Genomic DNA, 13,432 nt, shown 5'->3' on the forward strand with positions numbered 1-13,432 from the left:
CGCCCTCCCCCAGTGCTCCACCTTCGCTAAACTCGGCCAGGCGCTCCAGTCTCACCCCGTGCCCCCAACACGTTTCTACAGCCCGGAGGCTAAGTGTCATAGGGAACAATGCTTTTCAGTTTTTAAAAACTTCATTTGGACATAATTTCAAACAGAGAAAAGTTGTGACGGTAAGTATAGTACAGAGAACACACGTATACTCTACTCAGGTTGACCTGTTGGCTTGTCTTTCGAGGGCCTTCTCTCTGTAATACACAATTTTTTTTCTGAGTCTTTGGAGAGTTAGTTACCATGGCCCCTTTCCCCTAAATACTTCAGTGTGTATATCCTAAAAATAAGCATATCCTCTCATTAATCGTAGTGCAGTTATCAACTTCAGTAAATTTAACACCGATAGAATACTTACTGTTCATATTCTGATTTTGTCATTAGACCCAATAATATCACATGTTGCCTCCAGTGTAGGGTTGAATATTACATACATGTCTCTTCGAGTCTCCTTTAATCTGAAATGTTTCCACAGCCTTTATCTTTCATGATGTGGGTATTTTTGAAGAATACAGTCCTCCCCAGCTTTTTAATAGAATATTGTTCATCTGGGGTTGGTCTGCGGTTACTTCATAATTAGATCAAGGTTATAGAGTCTCAGCCAGAGAACTGCATAGGCGATACTAGGTCCTTCTCAGGGAATCACAACTGGAAACAATCTCCATCCGACTTTTACTGGTGATGTTTATTTTGATCACCCAGTCAAAGTGTCTGATTTTTCTGTTGTATGGTTACATATTTTCCTCATGTAACTAGTAAGCAATCTGGGAGACTTTTTATTAAAGACCATGCACAAATATGTTGCACCACATCAAAATTTCCCCTTAGATCTAATCTCCATTGATGATGCTTGCCTGAACAGGTGTTTCCTATGATGGTTCAAAATGATTCCAGCTGTCATTTTAACCTCAGAGCCTGGTCCTGGTTGGGGTGATCCTGGGCCCTGCCTTATGCCTGTGGCACCCCTAATACATCTCAGCAGGACCCCAGGGCTTTGCTGAGTGCTCTTTGGAAGCCCCTGGGCCAGTAGACAGAGCTCCACTCAAGTCAAGCTGCTGGGAAGGTGTCAAGTCCCACCCAGGGACTTCAGTGAATCTCAGCGTCTCGGGGCCTCAGTTTCCTTACCGATAAAAGGGGGATTGCAGTGCCACCCGCTCCCCACGTGGGAAAGCACCAGAGTGCTCCCCAAAGGCCGGCTCCCTTCCTTATCTGTGAGGGCTGCTGGAAAGGCCTGGTGGTCAACACAACAGGAAGCACCTGGCCCGGGCTTATTGACTGTTCTATGACTTTCATATTCCTCCTGAATTCCCCTGCCACTGGCCTGACGTGTGTCCACCATACCAAGTGGGTGGCCTGCAGAAGGTGGGGGACCCCAGGCGAATCATTTCACCTTATCGGTAAGGAGGAACCAAGGTAAGGGAGAGAAGTCCCTTTATTGATGGGGGCGTGCTCCCACCCTGGCCCAGGAACAAGGTCTCCTCCCGAGGGATGACTTGAAGGGAGCAGCTGCGGGGAAGGTGTCAGCGGCCAGCCAGCCGCAAGACTGAGGAAGGATGTGGCGAGAACTTTCTTTCCTTCTGGCCCTAGGGGCTGGAGGCCTGTGCAGAGAAACGGAGCCTTTTTCTTTTGAATACGCGTCCCCGATATCTCAGTGGCCTGAAGTCCTGTGGGGTTTTGCAAAACACAGGTGGCTGCCTTCAGGTGGGACCCAGCACAGAGCGGGAGGGTCTGGTGGGGAAGGGGACATCCAGATTGCCCCTCCCTCTCCCCCACCTGAGCCTGGGCCCTGGAAGCTCCCTGTGTCTTTCTGGAGCCACCATATTTTATGCGCTCCAAGTCCTGTGTTCCTGCCTCCCAGCCCCCTGACCCCTACTCTCATGTCCCAGACATGAGGCAGGACTGTCAGAAAAGACCTCACAGACTCACTCAAGTGGAGGTTTCTGTGACGTTACGAGGAGGCTCTGGGGGGGGGGACGTGGAGGGTGGAGAGGTGATGGTGGAAATTCTGCCCTGTTGTCATAATTGTATTTACAGGAACAAAGTTCCTGGAGGAAGCAGCAGGGTGTAAGTAGAAAAACATGACTTTAGATTTGGAGGCAGACATATCTAGATTCAAACCCCAGCCATGAATGAGTGACCTTAGGTAAAATGTGCCTCAGTTTTTCCTGTCAAATGGGCTAATTCTCCCTTCTTCACAGGATTGTTGTGGAACGCTTAGCCCATGGTCTGCCTCACAGAAGATGAGGTTAGTAAACCCCAGCCACCCGGCCTCACAGAGCACCTACTACTTGGCAGGCCTGTTTTGGTCTCTTACTGTCACCAGTGGTCTCATTAGGAAGATGTATTTCTGTTCACTCCTTTGACAGCTTAGGAAACTGAGGCTTAACGTGCCTAGGAGACCACAGGTTAGTGTTGGGACCTGGGATTTGACCTTCTGGCTTCCTGACCTGGGCTGATACTCGACTGCTTCCTGTTTCTTCTCTGGAGAGTCTCTGACTTCAGATGGATGCTCAGCCCAGGGGAATTTGGGCTGACTTGGGACTTGGGGCATCCCCACCTTTCCTGAAGGACACCCCGAGGCTGGCCTGGCTCTCCACCAGCCAGCCAGGGCCCAAGAGAGACGCTCGGGAGGCCCTTCCCTTATAAGGACAACAACTCGGCAGTGATGAAACTTCTCGGCCTCCCGGCTGGGTGGGCGGAGGAAGGGAAACGACAGGCTCCAACGGCTACGGCTGAGAGCCTGAGCCTCCACAGGAACTCGCCCACGAGCCTCCCCTCTCCCCTTCCTGTCGGCTCTGAGTGGGGCTTTCCAGAGGGTCCCACTGGCAGGAGTGGGGAGGAGGAGCCAGGGCCTGGGACGTCAGAGTGGGTGGTGACCCATGGAGGGAAGATGAGTAAACAGGCCGAGAGAGGGGACAGGACTCTTGCAGGCCCTGCAGGAAGCATGCAGTCTGGACTCCAAGCTGTAGGCCTATCTAGGCCAGCCCAGCCCTCAGGCTGGTCAGGCAGCGCCGGGCGAGGAGGCCCTTGGGCAAGTGTCTTTCTCCCCTCGCCCTCTAAGGTCAAGTCCTAAAGGGGAGGAGAGCTGGGTGGGGGCTAGGCAGCCTGCAACAGGACCCTACCCTCTTCTTTCCTTAGCTGTGGCCCAACAAAACCTACCAGCCTGCCGTCCATCTGAGAAACTAATTGAGGAATCACAGGATATCAGGACTGATAAGGATCTCTGAGACCATTGAGTACCTCCTGCTGGTTTTAGAGTGGAGGAAGTAACAGCTGAGAGGGAGGACCTGAACTTGCCCATCTGTTTTGTTAAAAAAAAAAATTATATATATATATATATATGTATATATATTTGGGGGTGCTTTTTCTTGGTTTCCTATTTAAAGTTCCTTTTCAACAAATCCCAACTTGTTAGTTGAAGAAAAGGACAAAGGGCTTTTTCCACACCCAGATCTGGTTAGCTCTGGTGATTGGTGCTTCCTTGGAGACCCTCGGGTTGGCAATGGGAGTGAAGCCAGATCCTAAGGGGGAATCAAGTATAGCAGATGGAGAATCAGTCTCTGACATGGCTGTGCACAAGCTGTGTGACCTGAAGCAGCTGCTCAACCTCTCTGAATCTCAGTCTCATCTCTCCCAGCAGCGTGATCTTGAGGATAAAATGAGGTAATTTCGATAAAGCATCTAGCTCAGAGGCTGGCACAGAGTAAGGGCTTAGTAAATGGGTAACAGTACTGTGTCGGACACCCATGCCTTGCCAACATTACATTAGGTGCTGTGGATTCCAATACGATAAAATGAGACAGACATCCTGACTCAGCGAACACAATGGGATCAGCCTTGAGTTAGAGGGGCAAGTTCTGCAGCAGCGTACAGGAGAGATCAACAGGCTGCTTTTGCTGGGGGAATCAGGTAAGGCCTCATGGAGGAGGTAACCTTTGCCTGGGCCTTGAAGGAGGAGTAAGAGTTTACCGAACAGGAGCTGGGGAGAGTATTTGAGAGAGGGAACAGCATGTGCAAAAACAGAGAATCACAGCATATTCCTGGAACTGGGCAAATTCTGTGTAGTATCCTGTAGTAGGAGGTGCTAAGGGAAGGGTGAGGGGATGGGAAATGAGGTGGCAGAAGGCAGGGGGTCATGATGTACCCCAGAAAATTTGGACCAAAGGGAGTCATGGGAGGGTTTTAAAGAGGGCAGGGACAGGCTGCAGGGTGGGGACTGGAGTCAGGGAGACCAGTCAGCAGGTGGTTGCAATGGACCAGGTGTGGCGTGGTGAGAGCCTGAGCTGGGACACTGACATTGGAGGTAGAGTGGAGGAATAGATCCTTTTTAGGAAGCAGAATAGGGGATTTTGGGTCTTGTGGATGTGAGAGATGGAGTGGGGGGAGGGGAATTACGGGGGGGCTGGGGGTGTGGAGGTGCCCTTTCCTGAGATGGGGAGTATCCAGGGAGGGGCAGGTTGGGGAGAGGACAGCAGCTGTGCGGAGTAGTCCAGTGAACTACCAGAACTGGGCTGGGGCAAATCTGAAGGTCACGGACATGTAGACGGTGGGTGATTGAAGTCGCAAGGATAGCAGAGTTATATCTTATGTGTTACTCAGGATTAGATTTGACTGTGACTGACAAGAGGCCACAGCGTCAGGAGAGTTCATCAGAGGCTAAAATCGGCTCTGGGGGAGATAGACAAGATAGCAATGACTCAAGTTCAGTCCTCCCACGTGAGAAGTCTGGCGGTAGAGCCCATCTCTACCACAGCAGCTCCATGGTCACCCAGGACCCAGCCTCTTTCTCTCTCACCATGTGTTCTGCCATCTTAGCACTTGACAACAACTTCATGACCCATGAGTGACCCAGCTCTGGTTATCATACTTGTATTCTACCCAGTAGGAATGGAGAAGATGTCATAAGGACACACACCTTCCCTTTAAAGACACTTCCTGGAAGTTGCACTTCTGCCTACCTCTCCTTGGCCAGATCTTAGTCACATGGCCACACATAACTGCAAGGGTGGTCTTGCACCTTGGTCTTTGATCCTGGTGGCTATGTGTCAGCTGAAAATCAAAAGTCTTATTACCAAAGAAGGGAAGAATGGATCTAGAGCAGTGGTTCTCAACTGGGGACCATGTTGTCCTCCAGGGGACATTTGGCAGAGACTGGAGATATTTTTGTTTGTCACAACTGGGAGGGGTCTCCAGTGGGGGAGACCAGGGATGCTGCTAAACATACTACAAGGCACAGGACAGCCATCCACAATATCTGGCCCAAAATGTCAGTCGTGCTGAGGTTGAGAAACCCTGACCTCAGCAGACAATTTATAGTCCCATTGCCACAACCAGGAAAGTGAGTGCAGAGTGAGCGGTCAAGTCACTTGTGGGCGGCAAGACACCTGTCCCCCGTAGGCCACATGTCAGGGGGGTTCAGGAGCTCAGATCTAGGCTCAAGGGTTTTGTCAGATTTGCCTCAGCTTGGAGGGGCTTCTGCCCTCTTACAAAAGCAAAGGGCCTTTGTTTCATTTGTGTATCTTTGTTTTATTCGTTTCTTGATGTTGAGCTCAGAAGTGCAGATTCCCAGGCTGGACTCTCAGGGAAGGGGCTTGTTTAAGCTATAGGTGTTTCTTTGCTCACCAGCTGCCACCCTCCGCCCCTGGCTGCTGGGGAGGGAAAAAGCCCCATAGACTGGGCAGCCAGGGCCAGGCTTGGGCTCAGTCCCTAATTTACAGTGCAACATCATCAGGCCTCTTCCCCCAGCCTCCTAGCCACAAGCCAGGGCTGGGTGGCCCAGGAGAGGCCCTTGTGGCCCTGAATCTACAGAGACGCCAGGGCGGCTTTGCTGGTTTTGCCCACAGCCCTGGGCCGGGCCTTTCTGTGCTTCCTCCCTCCCAGGCAGCTTTCCAACAAAGTCAGCGTTTCTGGGCTCCTCCCACCTTCATTTCCTTCCTGGCCTGTGGCCTTGGGTCTGAAGGGAAGCAGGCCTGCCCAACTGCGGCCAGTGCCAGGTCATGCTGGGCTTAGGCCTGTGGGTCCCCAGAGTCCCCAGGACATGATGTGGCCAAGAGTGTGCCTGTCCGTGGGTGGGGAGTGTGTGAACAGCTCTACCCCTGGGGAGGGCTAGAGAGAGAAATAGCCCCCAGGCCATTCTGAACTGCCTGGGGTCCCTGCTGTGGGTGAGCAAAGGTCTCCCCAGGCCAAACAGCCCCCCACTCTTCTCTGGTTATGCAAAGGCCTCCTGGAAGAAACTGACCTCAGAATCACCTGTTGGACCTGGGCCAGGGTCAGTCTCCGCAGTGGGTCTGGGAGGCAGGCTATCCGCAAGCTCGGGAAGGGAAAACTCTGGCCTCCCAACCTGTTTCTGGACACCCAGAGGGACCCTGGAGATTTTCAGCCCTTTCAAATATCCAAGTTCTTCAACAGGGCTAGGTGATGGATTGGATTGGTGGCACAGACCTTCCTGCCCTGTGACCTCTGACAAGTTGCCTAACCTCACTGATCTCAGTTTCTTCATCTGTTAAATGAGGAGACTAATGCCCCCCTGAGAGTTATAAGCATTACCTAAGGTCAGGCAAGTGAACTGTCTGGACAGTGCCTGGCCCATGGGAGGCACTCAGGAAACAGCAGCTGTTCTTATTGTCTTTGTATTAGTAGTATACTCTCTCTCAGGAGAGCCTTTTCTACCCTTTATCAGAAGGTCTCCTCAGAGCCACCACTGTGATCTTATCACAGAAAGTCCATGGTGGGAGGGATCTCAGTAATCTGCATTTTGCAGATGGAGAGACAGGGAAGGGACTTGCCCAAGGTCACACAGGGAGCCTGCGGCAGGGTATCAACCGGCCTGGATTCATGTGCAGCATTCTCCTCCCGCCCTCTCCAGGGCTCTCCACCCCCACTCAGGAAACAGGCCCAGTCCTTTCAGTTGCACCATTGTTGGGAAGAGCCCCAGACACCGAAAGGCTGTTTTCCTTCTGTCCAGCTCAGTGCTGATGCCTGGAATCAGGAAGCAGGGTGATGGGAAGTGTCCTGTCTGATGTCCTCCTGCCAGGGGTGGGGGGTGGAGGGTGGGGGGGCGGGAGCCTCAATGGGCTGGGCTTCCTGAAATACAGCTGTGGCAGCAACTGCAGGAGTTGACATAACATTTAGCATTCATTAAAAAAAAAATCACTGTGGATCAAGAGGTCCCTGGTTCAGATCTGGGTGCCCCCTCAAAAAATAAACAAAAACAAATATTGAGAATGGGGTGAGAAGGGAGGAGAGCTGGGGTAGATGTAAGGAAACTAACTTTTCCAGCAGAGAATAACTAGAGTTACTCTAGAGTTGATAAATCAAGAAATAGAGGCACCAAGCATATTATTTGCAGTCAAGGAGAGAATTCATGAGAGCTAAAAATCATTACTAAGCCACTACTGAAGTGATTACCTCTGGGCAGGAGTTCTGGAGGTGGGAAAATTTAACTTCATTTGATACTTTTGAGCACTATTTGGATTATTATTATCATTATTTGCCATATCTGTGTGTTACATCTTTTTTTTAAATTAATTTATTTATTTTTGGCTGCGTTGGGTCTTCGTTGCTGCGCGTGGGCCTTCTCTAGTTGTGACGAGCGGGGGCTACTCTTCATTGCGGTGTGTGGGCTTCTCACTCCAGTGGCTTCTCTTGTTGCAGAGCACGGGCTCTAGGCACACGGGCATCAGTAGTTGTGGCATGCAGGCTCAGTAGTTGTGGCACACGGGCTCTAGAGCTCAGGCTCAGTAGTTGTGACACACGGGCTTAGTTGCTCTGCGGCATGCGGGATCTTCCCGGGCCATGGCTCGAACCCGTGTCCCCTGCATTGGCAGGCGGGTTCTTAACCACTGCGCCATCAGGGAAGCCCTGTGTGTTAAATCTTTAATAAAATAGTTAATGCTGAGCTCAGATGCAGGCAGGGGCTGCTTGGGCAAAGCTGCCATGTGGCTTCTTTTGTCTCTAGCCTCCTTGGATGTGACCCCCCCCTCCGGAAGTCCTTGTCAGGAGGGAGTTTTGTGTCACTAAGACTTCATCTGGGCCCTCCCTTCCTGTCCCCTCAAGATCTGTTAAGATTGGCTCCGGGGCCGGGGGTGGGTGGGTGGGGCGACGGGGGGGGGGAAGAAAGTTGGTTGCAGGACTGGTCCACAAATGCAGCTAGAAAATTTAATCATCCACATGGAAAAGATAAAAACCCCACCTCACACCATACACCAAAAATCAGCTCTAGATGGATCAAGAACTTAAAAGTTAAGCATCAAAACCTTTAGAAAAAAATTTGGTGAATATCTTTCTGATGTGCTACTTCATTAAAATTAAGAACTTCTGCTCATCAAAAGACACCTTGAATAAAATGAAAGACAAGGCTACAGATGGGGAGAAGATAATTATTTTATACAACCAACAAAGGATTAGTATTAAGAATATATAGAAAAAAATAGAACTCCTACAAATCAGTTAACAAAAAGATAAACAATGCAACAGAAAAATGAACAAAAGATATGAATATGTGTGACTAGTAAGCATGAAGAGGTACTCAACCTCATTAGCATTCAGGGAAATGCAAACAAACACCATAATGAATTCCATTTTACATCCATTTGGCTGGCCAAAGTTTGACAATACAAAGGTAGAAGAGGATATGGACAATGAGATCTCTTAGACATAGCTATTGGGAATATACATTGACAGAACCACTTTAGAAAACAATTTGAGGGACCTCCCTGGCCGTCCAGTGGTTAAGACTCCGCACTTCCACTGCAGGGGGTGAGGGTTTGATCCCTGGTCAGGGAGCTAAGAGCCTGCATGCCGCAAGGCATGGCCAAAAAAAAAAAAAGAAAGAAAAGAAAAAATTTTGACATTTTCCTGTCAAGCTGAATATACATCTACCCAGCAGTAGTTTGAATTATTATTCCCAAATGAGGAAACCGAGGCACAGAGTGGTTAAGTGACTTGCCCAAGGTTATAGCTAGTAAGTGTCAAAGCTGGGATTTGAACAAGACAGTCTAGCCCCAAAGAAGGAAGAGAGGGCATTGATGAAACCCTCCCAGATGCTGGGGAAATGCCAGCTGGCGCTGAGGTTTTCTGCGACCCCAGAGGGGAAAGCTAAATGAAATATCTGAAAATGATACCATTGTAGACATGTGATCATAGTCTCACAGGGAGGTAAGGGGCCTTCCTGGGCTTTGGGCCCTGTTTACAGGTGCCCGGCGTTGTGAGTTTAAGACGAGAAGCACTGTTCTCTCTTGCAGGAATCAGCCCAGTGAGGAGATGAACACATATGAGGCCTGGACAAGTGCCGTGCTGGGTGGCAGCATGGGGGCTGGCACCCTGAGAGGCAGGGTGGGTGGCACTTCACCCTGCGACCCAACTGCAGGCATTTCTGTGTTTCACGCAGTGAACACATGAATCCTAGGAAGACCCTGCTGAGTTGGGGGTTATTGCAGCCCTTTTACTCACAGGGTGTGTAAGCTCAGAGATGGCCAGTGACCTGCCCATGGACACACAGTTTCAGCATGGCAGAGCAGGGTCTGGAATTCAGGGCTTCTGCTGCTAAACCCTGCATGATTCCCAGCAGGTCACTCTCCAGGCCCCCAAGCCAACAGATGCACTCCTCAGCTCCTGAGGTGCAGCACCTCTCCCGCTTCCCTCCTCAGAAACAGATGCTCCATCCTTCCGTCTCCCTCTTGGCTTGACAATGATTGAGACAAACTGGGTGAATCACATCTAAAGCAGAAGCAAATCTGTATCGCCCCCAGCACCTACTTGGTCAATTTCCTGGCTTGGGTTTAGGGGGGGTTTATTTCTTCAGAGTTTTCAAACTCCCACTCAGATCCAAGACCAGACTCTGCCTACAAGAGCATGTCTTGCTTGGGGTATGATTTAGGGGATGGGGTGGGACTATGTGGCAGGGCCCTCTAGTTAAATGGATCTTCACCCCTCCTGAAACACCACCACCGTCATTTCTCCAGAAGGACCCTGATAATTGAAACACGTCAGACAGCTTGTCAGCCATGATGAGTCCCATATTACAGCTCTGAAAATGCTTTACAGTTTATGAAGTGATTTCACATCTAAAAATGTTCTTGGTCCTCATAACAGGTATGAAAGGCAGGGCAGCAATTTAAACACATCATGTAATAGATGAGGACATTGAACAAGGTTCAGAGAGGCAGAGGACTTCATAGCTAGTCAGAGCCAGGACTTGAATGAAGGTCTTTAACTCCAAATTCCTCGTACCTCAGGTAACTGGAAGTTAGTTGCCTTAGAGCAGAGGGTGACGGGACACAGAACAGGTGGGTTTTGATAGGAAAGTGGAAGGGATGAGGGGAAAAGTTTCTGGAGAAGGGGCAGTTGGATGTCAGACCTTGGCTAGAGGGAAGAGCATGATCCCCAGGGCACTGACATTTCTGGCACGGGGAAGGGTGGCCTGGCCATGGGGGGAGGCTGAAAAGGAGGAGTGGGGCATGAACTCTAGGGAGTCAGAGCCTGACGGCCTGGAGTCAGCCTCTGCTGTAGGCCTCCGTCTGCCCTCTGGGCTCTGAGGACCTTCCAGCTCGGCCGCCACTGTCTGCTGCCTGATTCCCGGCCAAGTGTCTTGTGAGCCTGTCAGCAATGACCTGGTCACACTGGCTCGTGACTGTGTTCCTCATGTGACCGCAAATGAGTCAAGAGGGGAAGCAGGTGCCTAAGGGCTTCTGGGGAATTCCGGGATGCAGGCAGCTTGAGGCTCTGGGTGAGGGAGCCTCAGGGTGCCTCAGAGGCTGGGGCTCCCCAGGGCTGGTTGTGAAGCCACCCTCCTCCCAGGGTCGAGGGCCAGTCAAAATTTTCCCAGACCCAACACAATTTTTCTCCTGCCAAGTGGCGTCAGTGTGAGGAGGGGCACAAAGGCCCCTCTGGTGGAGGAAGGCCTGACTCAGTGCCAAGCGGTCTGCGGGTATCTGGGGCACAACGTCTTGATGTAGCTGTGGGAGCTCCACTTTGTGGGTGAGCAAACAGAGGCTCTGTTTTCCCTAGAAGAACGAATGGAGTAACCTTAGCAGGAGCTCCAGGCCCTGGGCACAGAGATTCTCATTTATGGAGACCTACCTGTCAGGCACTTTATTTGTAAATTTAATCAGGTTTTGAAAACTGCATTTGATACAATTACACATATGTGCTATAAAAGATAGAACTAGACCAGGAGTTCTTAATCTGGGGTCTGTGGGCTCCCTAGAGATCAAAGGATAGAATTAAGGAGTCTGAAAATCGGGAAGAGAAAAAAAATACATCTTTATTTTCACTGACCTCTACCTGAATTTTTTTTTTTTTCCTCTTCAAAGATGTGGCAACAAACCACAGCAGTATTAGCAGGACCCATGATGGTGTCACTGACAGAATTACAGATATTTTCAAATTACCTTTTTCAGATATTTCAAAATATGGTTTACATTCATCACTGTTTTAAAACTACAGTAGTTGTTAGACCTATTGCTAGATCTTGATATTTCATGCATTAATTAGGAAGCACCATCTACATCAAAATTTTTTTAATGTTTGATAACTACATTTTCATATAGTTGGTTTCCTTCGTAGGCCTATGTTATTTATTTTATGCATTTAAGAACATCTTTCTGAGATGGGATCCATAGGCTTCACCATATGACAAAGGAAGCTATGGCACAAACACACAAGGGTATGAGCCCTTGATCTAGGCCTGCCCTGCAGTATTTTGAGAGGATCCTGATTTTTAAAAAACTATTTTCCAGTTATATCAGAAAGTTGAATGCTGATCTGTTTATTTTACTTACTCGAGTGAAATTCAACTCCCTGCCATCACCGGACGGTGAGCAACCCACAGCTCTCCAGGTGAACACTTCTAACAGCCTATTAGCAGAGAAATCTTTCCTCCAAACAGGCATTGACATTGTTTAACGTAACTGAAAAACAACCTTGAGTCGTCCGCATGTTTCTCTCATACTCACTGTAATTAGGCAATGTCCTAAGAGGAATGGTTAAGAATGGAGGTCTTATGGCTAGAAAAGAGGATGGCGGTGGTGGGCTGTCCGGGAGAGGACACAGAACAGCTGTCTTGCTTTCATGAAGGGCAGCCCCTACATTCCTGCAAGCAGCCCTAGAAGTCCACCAAGGACAGCCAAAATCAGGATGACCGGCGATCGTCCAGATAGTCTGTTTTCTCCTTGCAGCCCACTTCTCTCCCTCATTGCCCTCTCTCTCTGGGGTCCTGGTTCCTCACACTGGCTCCCCTTCCTCTTAACAAAATGTGCTCTGGGAGACAGGTCCTGAGAGAGGAGGGCTGTGGGGTGGATGGAGTGGCCCACCCAACAGAGGGGCTGGTTGCCAGGGCATTGCGGAACCCTTCACCACACTTCCCTGAGTCTTGTGTTCCTCAGCTGTAAAATAGGCATAATGATATCTGCTCTTTTGGGCATGGACTAAATAAGATGCTAAGTGAGAAAACATTTATGGTACACGGTCACAATGATCATCCGCTCACTCACAGTAAGGTATAGGCGACTAAAGCTTCAAGGATGGCTATTCTCAATGTGCTTGGTACTGAAATTGGGGATGGAGCGAGGTGGAAGGAACCACCTTCTTCTCTAATGGTGAGCTCTCCCTTCACAGGGATGGGGGAAACAGCCCAGGTTCAGAATCAGATCGAATCCTGGCTCTTCCCTGACCTATGTCTGACCTTGGGCAAGATGGTTTCACTTCTCTGAGACTCAGTTTATCACCTGTTAGGTGGAGATAATAACAGGATCAACCCCAGTGTTGTGAAGGTTCCATAAAATCCTGTGTCAAGAGCACTGGGCCCAGAGCTTTGGGGGAAACACCTGAAAAATGTTTCTTGATGAATATGATCTTGATCATTCAGGATTCAAATCCTAGGTGGGTGAATAGGCTGTGAGTCATTAAGGCAGGCTGGGCCCACCTGGGGGCTAGTGCGGTGAGGAGGTCGAAAGAAGATGGAGTCCCTCCCCCACCGCTACCATGGGGCTTCCTACTGACACAGGGAAGATGCTGCCCAGAGGTTCCTCTGTGTCAGGCCTTGGAGTGAGCTCACTCAACCTCGTTGATGTCCGGCCCCTGTGGAGCTGACCCCAGACTGCCGGGTCAGCCAGCCAGGCCCTCGCCAGGCTCTGCGTCCTCCCTCAGTCCCCTGGGTCCAGGCAGCTGGCGAGGGGCCAGGTCTGATGCTCAGCTGCTTGGAACTGGCTTCTAGGCCAGGCCTGGAGACCCATGAGGAAGGGTCCAGGAGTGGAGCTGCCTCCTTGGGGAGGCCCAGAGTCTCCCTCCTGCCTGGATGGCTTCTCAGAAAATGAGCAAAGGGACTTCCCTGTGGTCCAGTGGTAAAGAATCCGCCTTCCAATGCAGGGGATGCGGGTTTGATCCC

This window comes from Mesoplodon mirus (genome assembly GCF_964341445.2).
Source record: "Mesoplodon mirus genome assembly, chromosome: 4".
NCBI lineage: Eukaryota > Metazoa > Chordata > Mammalia > Artiodactyla > Ziphiidae > Mesoplodon > Mesoplodon mirus.